Here is a 12,299-nt window from a genome sequence, read left to right on the forward strand (position 1 = left end):
AACCCGAGACCCGCAATAAAAAACAGTGTATAAAAGAAAACAACAACAAACAAAAACAGCTGACTTTGGCTTCCTTCCTCACGTGAGGAGATTATAAAAAAGCATCTTTTGTTTTTGTCATAACTGCACAGGAGTACTGTGCATTGCATGATAAAAGACATAGAAAGTACTGTACCATGTCAGCAAGATACCAGAAAAAAATATATATAATATATTATATATCTATATATTATGTGTGTGGGTGTTGTTGTGTGTGTGTGTTGTTTTACTTATAGGCCACACGATCAAGCCAGGCTCAAACAAAGTTAACAAGGAATGAAGTTTTCTTTCATGGATTTTTTCCAGTTTGGCTTGCTCCAATAAAGTAGTTTACCTACACACCCCAAGGAATCTCGGATTGAATTATTTTGATTGTGATATGTCCGCGGGACCACTGAATAGCCCGGGGAGGGAGTTACTGTTAGGGGGCGGCTGGCTGGTCCCCCGCCCCCGGTCAGTCCGCGAACCATGGAATAGCCAGGAGCGGAGTTACTGTTAGGGCGCTGCTGTCCCCGCCCCCCCCCCCGGGGGCCCCCTTGTTATATAATCTGGAAGCACATGTGACGTTGCGGTGATTCTGTTTTGTGTTAGGCATTCGATCTTTTTTTTTCCTCGTTTTGCTTCAGATAAAGGCTTGTCCGTCAGAACGTAACGGGAATACTTTTTTTCTCTTTGGACTTTTTCTTCGGAGAGTCGAGCTTCATTCCTTATTGATCACGGTAAGTAACTTGTTACGGTGTATGGATTGTTGTTGTTAATGTGATGTTTATGTGCTGCATGTTCCTGTTTTGTTAAATTGAAGTTAGCATGTTACTGCTAATATTGAGTCTTATTGTGGTTATTGGTTATTGTAGTACAGTTGTCCCTCACTATGAGTATTTCGTGGATTTTTCCAGTGTAATTTTGCATGTTTTTTTTAACAGTATGAAGGCGCATTGTGTTTTATAGGGTGCCGTTAGTAAAGCGTCTTGCTCAGAAAATAACAGCAACATTTTGTCACATTTAGCTAAAAACAATGTTTAAAAAACTGGTTTGAATTTTTGAGAGTCACTTTTTTGCCCATTTAGAACAATATTTCTGAACTTAGAGATATTTTAAATCCAAATGTTAAATGTTTTGTGGACTAGAGCTATTTGACATCTGAAAACAAATACCAACTGTTAACTGTCCCCTCTACATGTTTCGGGTGCTTTAGTTTCGCCCGAAACAGTAAGCTTCATTACTTTTAGATTTAACATTTAGATTTAGCAGTTTGCTTTTTAACATTTAACATTTGGTTTACATCTTTAAAATATCTCTAGTCCACAATTTGTTCTAATGGGCAAAAAAGGCCTCTCAAAATTCAAACCAGTTTTTTAAACATTGTTTTTAGCTAAATGTGACAAAATGTTGCTGTTATTTTCTGAGCGAGACGCTTTACAAACGGCACCCCATGGTGTTCTGCGTCCTGATTAGATAAGGGAGTACTGTACAAAATGCGTTCGGAGAAAAGTGTGTGATTATGGGTCTTAAGGCTTTAAAACATGCTTAATAATTGTAAAAAAGATAGAGATTTGTGTAGTTAGATGAGTATAGTTAGTGGCACCATAATGGCTTGTTTACATGGCACGTGGCATGTATTCAAATGTAATGTGACTGTTTAGATCTTGTAAACATTTAGGACAATATTTCTGAACTTAGAGATATTTTAAATATTTAAATCCAAATGTTAAATGTAAAATCTAAATGTTTCGGGTGATTTAGTTTCACCCGAAACATTAAGCTTCAACATTTATATTTAGATTTAACATTTAGATTTAGCAGTTTGCTTTTTACATTTAACATTTGGATTTAAATATTTAAAATATCTCTAAGTCCACAAATATTGTTCTAAATGGGCAAAAAAGTGACTCTCAAAAATTCAAACCAGTTTTTTAAACATTGTTTTTAGCTAAATGTGACAAAATGTTGCTGTTATTTTCTGAGCGAGACGCTTCACAAACGGCACCCCATGGTGTTCTGCGTCCTGATTAGATAAGGGAGTACTGTACAAAATGCGTTCGGAGAAAAGTGTGTGATTATGGGTCTTAAGGCTTTAAAACATGCTTAATAATTGTAAAAAAGATAGAGATTTGTGTAGTTAGATGAGTATAGTTAGTGGCACCATAATGGCTTGTTTACATGGCACGTGGCATGTATTCAAATGTAATGTGACTGTTTGGATCTTGTAAACATGACAATGACTACGTTAATGAGGTGCGCTCACCTGGCCGAAACCATGGAGTGAATTCCTGCATCTCACAAAAGATGATAATCACCCATAATTGTTCCTCTTTAAATGGAGATTTAGCAACGGCCGAATGTTTGCATAAATGCAAAACATGTCACAAAAGGATGATAATCACCGGTAATTGTTGGTCAGTGTAGTGCAGTTACCCCTCACTACTATACAAATTGCGTTTGGCTAGCCAGATTTGAACATGAATGTTCATTACTAATACAGTATTGAACAATATTATTACTTATTACATTATTACATCTGCGAAAGTTTGAACTTTGAGAGTGTTTAAATAAGACAGAAATGTGAGAAAATGATAATGGCTGTCTGAGAAAACTGTGTGCTATGCTAGTGTTAATATTGAGGCTTAATGTGGTTATTGGTTATTGTATTACATGTTTTGTATACTTGTGTGGGGGGAAACATAATTCATTGTTATTCATAGTTGCACTGGCACATTTTCGCCACTTTATGGGACACAATAAAAGTGTTCTGACATTCTTCACTTAAGCTATGTGCTTAATGCAATGTTATCCTGATGTTTTAGATGCCGCGTGGGAAGTCGTACCGTCGCTCTCAGGCTGCCAAGAGGAGGATGGAGAGGCAGGAGAGTTGGACGACCTCTCTGGACGGCAACCGCGTGGACGGTGTACCTTTGGGTATGTACTATTTGGTTTTGTTCTTTTCCCTTGTAGAATGTATTAGTCTTTGTTGGTCTTCATGTGATACTGACTAACATTGTATGTCCTGTTTCTTCAGTTGGTGGTACCGGTTGGCGGCACAAGGTGTTGAGGTGGGAGGAGTCGCAGCTGACACAAGCAAGCAACAAGTTGGTGATTCCAGCTGCGTGCGCTAACAACAAGGTATTATTCGGGGCGAAATGATATAAGAGGCAATGGATGCATCAAGTATACATTGCCATGTACCAACTCCCTCCTCTGTTCATTTTCATTTCAGTTTGTGTCTTTGTTGTTGGTGATTCCCACCTGACGTTGTCCTTTGGCCTTCATCGTGCACTCTGGGGCGCTGCCCAAAAAAAGCGCACCTCCGGACCGAGCTCATGGCGCTGTGGGTTCTTCGCCGCCCCCTGAAGCCGTCATCGTCCTGGCCTCCCAGAACAACATGACTGCTGGCAGGGACTGGAGAACTCGTCTGCAGATCTTTGCCGCCCGCTCAAGGACTGCACGCAGCGCTGGGTCCAACGTAAGGTGGATTTAGGTTTTAGAAGGACTAGATAAATGTGTTGTTGTATTATTTCGGCCAATTTTAAAGATTATTGGCCTTTGTAATACCATGACATGTAATCGGACAGGTTGGGTGCTGGACTTTCCCCTCGTCTGAGTGTGGAAGAGGACCAACAGACGCTGCGCGCATGGCGTACCACAGTGCCTGTTGCGACAGGGTGGTATGTGTAAAAATTACACTGATTATGTTTGAAGTTGACTTATTTAAGCTATGCTACTGACTAATCATTCGCAAAGTTAAAATTACACCACTCATTCACTTGAATATGTAGTCATTATTTGTGTCATTCATATTTTCTTTAGGTGTTCTTACCTCACATCTGTGCGAACTTTCCCTGCGCACAGCGTGCACTTATGGGCCAGAGAGTTGTAGTAGTGTAAGTAAAGTTTTTTACTGTCAGCAAAAGATTGCACAGCTGGAATAGAACGGTTTGGTACTTGTACTAATTAGTTATTGGGCAATGAAATGATAGTAAATCTCTTTCCTTTGTTTTGTAGACACACCTGAGTGATAGCGCTCGGGCAATGCCTATCCTCGCGACCTTCTGGTTGGCATGGGCTGACAGGCAGCTTGCATGAACCGAGCAAGCCCACACGGTGGCGCCGAGTTCCCACCTCGCCGTATCGTCCCCCGGTTTGCCACCCAGTGGTAGTGAAGGGAATCGGCCAACAGCCACGGCCAGCAGCCAACCAGATGGCCTGGATTACAGTTGGTGAACGGGGCCAGAAGAGTTATATATATTGGATTTAGGGATCGGTTTCTACGGAATGCATATACACTATCTTAATCTGTGGCATAACCACTTACATTGACGTCTAACACAAGCATTGTCTCCTTCCATTTTATATCCGTTCAGTTTGCCTGAACTCAGACTGGCGGCCAACTGGGCACAACAAGTGTCTCATAAGGAAGGTAATGTATGAATGAATGTTATACATTGAACCTTACAGAAGTTGTCATGTGTGAGATTACTGGGATTTATGCACTGGCATGCGTGTAAAACCGTCATTGTTTTTTAACGGTTGGAACTGCAGGGGTCTTCAATCCACTCACTCCTGTAGCGGTTTCAGCCCGGCCACGTTGCGTTGCCACCATAGAGAAGGACCAGCCCGCTTTTCTCCCACTCCTGAAGAGGGCACCGCTTGTTCCTGTGTGCATCCAGGTATTTCATATACATTCTTTCTACCGTCTTGTTTAGGGCATGGCTGAGTTTGCATTCAGCAAATATCAGGTGCTAAATCCATATAATTATGTATGTAAAATGGACCTTGCGACAGTAAAATTTATGTTTTTTTTGTCCCTTTGATATTTTAGAAGCAAAAGGTGGCATGAAGCGCAGGATCTGTTTGTGCGAAGTAGAGGCTTGCCAAAAGAACAGGTCAGTTATTTATTGGTGTTCTTTGGTTGTGCATAGTTTGACATGATGAGAACATATTTAGTACCTATAGCCTGCATATCGTTTTATATTGTATGTTATTAATATGTTTTGTAAACTGCTTCTGCCAGTGGACCACAGAGTGGTGTCAGCTGTGGAGGTCTCTCGTGTGGCAAAAAACCTCCCACTGCCGTTTCACTGTCCGTAGACAGGTTCGTGGATTTCAGTTTTTGTTTGAATACTATCAGGAGATTTTAGTTTGGACATGTGCTAAATTGTTATGTACACAATCCTCAATTCCTACAAATTTTTTGATGTGATGAAATTTTTTTCATTTAGGTGGAACAACAACAATGGTCAGATGTGGGGTGTTTTTCCGTTGGTAACCCTACCAGGCATTGTCTCTTTTCTACCCTGCGTTGGATGAGGTTTGTGAATTGAATTTGGTTGGTTTGAAATAGAGCCGTGCTATCACACATCACCGCTTTTTGGTGACTGGTCTAAAGATGCGAACTTATCTGACAAACAAAGCACACCAGTACTGTATTTTACTTTTGGTCATTAACTATTTATTTACGCGCTCTTTATTTGACAGGACAGGCCACAAACTCCATGCTGTGACCTACGCAGAGCCGGGGGTTGCGGAGGTGACATCCATGGGGAGATCAGGTTTGTACACTGACATAGTTGACAAACATGTTCACCCCAGTTATAAAAAAAGCAAAAAAAAACATTTTAAACCACAATCAGGGGCAAATCTGTTTTAACTATTTTACAAAATTAACAAATCTCTTGAAGTATTCTAATATTATAAATCTGGTTTTTTTTTTTGTCTTTTTTAGCTCAGGCCACCACATCCTGCCACACCAGGAGCCCCATAGAGCTCAGCAGCACAGCCTGCCAATGCCTAGAGCTACAGGCAGCACATCCTGCCACACCAGGATATCCATAGAGCTTCAGCCAGCACAGCCTGCCACTATCCATGAGAGCTAACAGGCAGCACATCCTGCACACCAGATCTATTAAACAATGAGACAAGGTTCCGGAGGGTGGATTAAGGTTGGTGTACAAAAACTAAGTTGTCTTAACAAATATGAACGATGTGTCAGTGGGTTGTTGACAGTTAGAAAATCGAGAAAAGTGTCAGAGGGTCATGCCACAGGGGAGTCGGTCTTAAAGAACCCTGGTTGTTCAGTTGCATGGCTAGTATCAGTTAGTCAAGTTGCAAACCACGATGTTCGTAGTGTTGTTTTTCAGTGGGAGAATGAACATTTGGGGTACAGTGTTTTGGCGTTTAGGTGATGATTGTTGTATTCATTTTTTGCACCACTAATACATGATCCGTGGCTCTGACTGTTTTTGTCTGTGTGATTTGCCTCTGCGCGGCAGTCATTATGGACAGGCCTTTGCTTTTAAATTGGTATGTGGGTAATCAGGGAAAGTTGGCTTGGATCAGGGAGAGCTTATTGATAGAGGGAGCTGGTGTCAATGACAGGAGGGCTGAAATCCTGCTGCCGAATACGGCACGTGTTTTCCTGGACAATAGCACGGCAGCATGTTGCTGTTATTTGTGAGCATGGTCCGCTATGCAGTAGTTTGATTCCATGCACGTATGCATGTGTGAATTGTCGCTGCCAAAGGAGAAAAAGTGGTTGTTGTACATTCCACATTGAAGATTGTGACAGCTCGCACGTCAGTTGTCTGTTTCACACTTGGTGCTGAACATAATTATTTGAGATGTAGTGCTTGTTTCTGTGACAATTCCTGTCGCAGATGATCCCAGTTCACAGTGTTTGTCTGAGCATGCAGTGTGTGCTGAAACGAGTGCTGTTTCTGTGACAATTCCTGTCGCAGATGATCCCAGTTCAGAGTGTTTGTCTGAGCATGCGGTGTGTGCTGAAACGAGTGCTGTTTCTGTGACAATTCCTGTCGCAGATGATCCCAGTTCAGAGTGTTTGTCTGACCATGCAGTGTGTGCTGAAATGACTGTTACTGACTGTGACTCTGAATCCGCTTCAATCATAGAAAGCAGTACTAAACGTAAGAGGACCAATGTAAACTTTGCATTAAAAACAAGGAAAAGTTTCTGAGGTCACTGCTGTGAATTCAGATGTAGAATTTACTTGTGATGTGTCCTCTAAGGGGCTGCAGTTTGATCCGTTGATACAAAGTTGCACAGCTTTGTGCCAACACTAAAATGTGGAATGTGAGAAGCAGGATGACAGATGCGTTCATCAGTTGGCATGCTGGGAACCCTGGCATGAGTGACAGCATGGGCTGATGGTAACTGTTTCTTTCGAGCATGTTCCGGAAGCTGGTCTGGTACACAAAAAAATCACATTAAATTAAAGCGTGCTGTTGTCAAACATGTAGAAAAGAGGCTGTGCGGTAAACGAGTTTTTTAAGGTCCCAGTATTCTTCTGTGGATCAGTATCTTAATGCGTCAAGAATGAGGATGCCTGGATTGGGCCACTGATTCGAGATTCAAGCTACTGCAGATTTCTTAGGCGTGAGTGTTTATACTTAGTACAACGATCGCTGGCTGAAGTATTCGTGTACAATAAGGCCATGTCTAATCAAGGATTACTTACAGCATGTTCATGGTTTGGTCATTAGGAAGTCGTCGGTTTGCGTACAGCCCTCAGCTGCAGAACTGTTACGGTCTCGCAAAGGTAACTCATGAACCTACAGTAGTAAACGTCAGCGTGCAGTAAGAATGTAACGTCAAGAGCCCTGAGGCAAAAGAAGCAGCACGAATGAGTTGTCGTGTGGATGGTGTGTGCATTGATAATGACATACTTCAGAATGAAGTTATTGTGTCCGATGCAACTAAAACCACATGTAAATACCATCCCTTATGTAATAAATGTCAGCAACTAGCCCAGTGGAATATCGATTGTGAAGCCGTGTGTAATGAGACTAGGTTCATGGTCTGCGGGCGGTCTTTGGTAAAACGAGCCAAATCGTTGATGATGGTAATGGGTTTCTTTAGAGCTGTGTGTCTGTCAATCAGTGGATCACAAAATCTCATCGCAAGGTGCGCCCTCTCTGTGGTTAGACATATGAATGGCTGCACAGTGATCTTTACTGAACTTGAATACAGGAGAAGAATCACAGATCATTACCGTATCAGATTATGTAAAGAAGTTAAGCGAAGTACTGTTGGCACGCTTTATTATCAGAGATACAATCAGGCAACAGCCAATGCGGTGGTATAGAGATATTTATATGTAGTGGTGGGGAATGTGGCTAAGTTATTTTTCCAATGACTACAAATCAAAAGATGAAGGAATTAATCTGTCCAAAGGGGCCAACAACCCATGTTGACAGCTGTTACTGTGTTAAGGATATTGATAGAAGGTGTGCTTTGAGGTGTGGTAAAGATAGTTCAGTCATTGACAACAGACGTTGACCAAAAGAACGTGGTAAACAGGGTACGAGTAGCAGTTAGCCTTAAAAAGCAGTGGAAAGTATTGTTTCTCTAGAGTATTTAAAAACAAAGTTGTATGCCCAATCTAAATTACAAGATCAAAGCGATGCATTGCACATGAGAAGAAAAAGACGCGTTCAAGGTTGTATCAGCGAACACGTTTGGTTTTAAAGGAAGAAAAGGGAATGATTATTGGTCGTATAAAAAAACAAGAGAATGTATGAAAGACAGTCTTAGGTTGAAATACAACAAGATAATGTGCATAGAGAAATTAAGAAAACTGCGTTTAGAATGAGATAAGACGCAAAAGACGAGTTGGTAATAGCAAAACATTAAAATAAACTCAAACAGAAAATACAACAAGAAGCTTTGATAGGGAGACAAAGGAAAGAACAGGTGTAAACAAAAATACAAAAAGATGCTTTATAATAGGAGAAAAATGGTAGACCAAGTATAAACAAAAACAAAAAAGATGCTTTGTAAGGAGAAAATGATAACCGGTGAAAACAAAAATCAAAAAGTGCTTTGTATAGGGAGAAAATATAGACCAGTATAAACAAAATACAAAAAAGAGCTTTGGATAGGGAGAAAATGAGAGACCATATAACAAAATACAAAAAGAATGCTTTGTAGAGGGAATAAAATTAAGACCCAGTAATAAAACAAAATACAAAAAGATGCGTTGGGTATGGGAGAACAAGAAAACAACGAGTAAAACAAAATACAAAGAGGCATGATGAGTATAGGGAAAGACAGGTTAAAAACAATTTTTTTACAAAGATATACAATGAAGATGCTTTGTTTCGGGAGAAAGTCAAAAAGCCTATAAACTAAAGTAGCACAAAGATTTGCCGTAATCCAAAAGAAAGCCAAAGAAACTTAGCAAAATACATATAGGGTTATCTCAAGCATAGACGACTATTAAGCTAGGATGCAAGACTTATCGGGAAGTGCTGAGGTTAGAAAGCGGTTAGTGGAGGTGTAAAAGTAAAAGGCAGCAGTGAAGTACAGTCCGGAAGATTTTGATTGTGTTAGGGAACCGCTTTTTAGAAAAGGTTAAAGATGTCCAGATTTTGTGGTGTTGTGTGTGCCAAGTGGTTGTTTATACACCAGGGGGTTACAGTTCAGGAGAGAGTATTATAGGGAGAAAGCTGGAGTTTGTGTGATAAGCAGACAATGCATTACTGAACATTTATCTACATTTGTTGGCAGGTACATGTGTGAAAGCCCGTGTCCGTTGGGTAGTAAACAACACCTAGAAGTGAGCTTTTGGTCTGTATAATCCTCCATTATAAAATATAAGGGTCAAGTGCCAGCTGAAAGCGTCAAAAAATTTTGCACTTGAACCCTATTCCATCGCACCCGAATGGCATGCTTTAAATAAGTTAGAGCATCAGTGATAGCCGTGCATAGTCCCTTTATGGAAGATTTTAGCCTTTGCCTAAAGTGGGCAAAATGGAGTCCCATGACCCGGTTACGTGTGTTTTCCATCAAACATTGTTGAAACGCCATTGCTCCATCCACGCGCACTTCCATTGAGGGGTCTTTATATTCCTGTTCAGCTCAAAGCGCAAACTGACTATATTGGGGGGATAAATGAATAAGAGTACTGAATACAGCACACATGAGCAGCGCCCAAGATTTAAGAAAAATGTTTATTATAAAGAGGTGCACTTTAATGCAGAGTGGTCCAATGAATTTTGTAAACCAAATGTTCAAAATGGAACTGAGGCTTTACATTGATAGGTTGAGCAGGTCAGCTGGTGGCAGAGATGATGAATTATTGCGAACAGGCAGCAAGCACTGTAATGTCCAGTGACACCTGCATGATGCTGTTTATAATTGGTCAGGAGGCACTTGACGCAGTTTTGATTAGGTTATTGAATTTGGCTCCGCAAGAAGCAACTGTCCTGTCAGGTGTTCTGACTGAGCACAGTATGAAGCTCGATGTTCCCACTGTTGGTTTCCAAAGTTACCCTACATACCACATGAATAGACAGCATCGTGTGACATTGTCGCGGTAGTCAATACAGAATGTGACATGTCAGATGGCGCTTGCACATAATGTTTGAAATAATATATTTTTTAGCCCAATACATGTCTGAGATTGAACAGGGTGTGGTCAAATGTGTGTCCTTGCATTAGAAAGGGCCAGGGAAGTGGGGGAAAGGGTCCCGAGTGAGGGCGAGGCCTTCCACAATCCGAGGAGTCTCTAGAGGAAGTTTAAAGTTGATGAGGGCTTTCGGTTTTTAAACTCAATAGAGGTACGCCAGCTTTTTGGGCAAGGGAGCACAGGCGTTACTGTTGGCTTGTGGGAGGCAGCTAGGTATCCCCACGTGGTTGTTGTCCTTTTCTGCAGCCGATATGCGCGGGAAAAAACCTCTGCCAGCATTTTGAAGCAGGCAGTAGAACGACACTGCGGAGCAGCTAGAGTGGGCAATAGGTGGTGTGAGCGTTTGCGGCGTATCTGTCACTACTGGCAAGATGTTGACTCGAGGCATGGTTGCTTGAGAGAAGTGCTGATGTCTCTGCCAAGCCGATAGCAAAATAAAGACTCTTTTATAGGTGGGAGTTTCCAGCAGCGTTGTTCCCAACATGTCCTGCCGCTATTTGGATTTGGGAGGATGCCTCTGTAGTCGATACAAACACAGACGCAGAGGTATTGAGTTCATTTATTCGTTATGTTGACATGCGAATTTGACCGTCCAACGAGGAAGAATTAATTGGACATGTAACATCTGTGCAGCAGCATTCTAAAAGACACGCAAAGAACATGTAGAGGGCAAAACTGTGTGTCGTTTCAATTTTCCCAGGCCGTCCCATCTGCACGTACGTCATTTCTCGCTCTCTCACTCATGAGTGACTCATGTGGCGTCCAAGCCACTGAGGGACAGAGTGCGTGCAAAAGTGTAAAGGAAGACTCTTAATGAAAAGGAGGCTGCAGCAAACTCAGGTTTGCAATCAAAGAACTCTCAGAAATGACAGTCTTACCTTTGAAACAGCTGAGAATTGTTTGAAGCATGGTAGGTGTTCAGCAGGGTAGTGTTTGAGGAGCATATGAGTTGATTCTAGTAAAACACAAGTGGGTTGAGAGCAGGCCTAACGCTGTTTGGGATCATCTATAGAGCAAACCGCCTCTTGAAGTGTTGGAATGCAAAGATTTACGTCCAATTTGTTGTCGAGCGTATGCCCGTGTTTGTAATATCATTTCTTACATCTCTAAAGCTGAGAAAGAAAGGGATTATTGTTTAAGTGTGCACAACTGGGAGCAAAGGAGGGCAAACAGAGATGCCAAGGACAGCCCTGAAACGTTGGGAGAGTGTTTATCTCCACAACCGAGACTTGTGACCTCATGGAGGCTGCTACAGCTCACAAACATGCGTCTGAAAGAGTGTTTCTCGAAAGGTGTATTTGGGGTTCCTGTTGGTGAAAGACGTTCGTATGAAAGTCTGGACCTAAAGGTTTTTACGCGTAAAGGCTTTATCACAATGATTTAAGTGCGAGCGACATGTGGATGAACCACATCGTGGACAGATACAGGAGAGGCCCAGTGGCCGTGGATGTCCGAGACATGTTTTGGCTTCGTTGCATGCACAGGAAATCAGCGTTTTGTCCAAAAACGAGACTCCGGCTATAGAAATCAAACTGGAAACAATGTGTTATGTTGTGGAAAAGAAACCACGCAAACAACCGTGCAGTTGTGCGTTACGCGTAGCGGTGCTCTGAAACAGAACCCGAATTGTTTTTTCAAAGCATTTCGCAAGTTGTTCATGCCCTATTACACAGACGGGCATCTCAGACCTGTGGGCTTTGAAACCTATCAGAGTTTTAACTGAATGGCCAGGTGCGATTTGCACAAACGTTATGCAATTCTGTTCATAGTCTGTGGTTGACGAAACCGCTGCACTTTCGAAGTGGAAAGTGAAGAGCTAGACGATGTCGAAGAAGCGAAT

The 12,299-nt window shown here is 41.7% G+C and overlaps 1 long non-coding RNA gene across 1 annotated transcript; it reads left to right on the forward strand.

Moving 5' to 3' along the window:
- The first annotated feature begins 675 nt into the window (after positions 1-675).
- LOC109140604 (uncharacterized) lies at positions 676-3,110 on the forward strand. Its single transcript, XR_003462088.1, has 3 exons — positions 676-758; positions 2,844-2,955; positions 3,056-3,110. It is a non-coding gene; the product is annotated as an uncharacterized LOC109140604 (long non-coding RNA).
- Positions 3,111-12,299: the final 9,189 nt, after the last annotated feature.

Source organism: Larimichthys crocea, unplaced genomic scaffold (genome assembly GCF_000972845.2).
Source record: "Larimichthys crocea isolate SSNF unplaced genomic scaffold, L_crocea_2.0 scaffold62039, whole genome shotgun sequence".
Classification (NCBI taxonomy): domain Eukaryota; kingdom Metazoa; phylum Chordata; class Actinopteri; family Sciaenidae; genus Larimichthys; species Larimichthys crocea.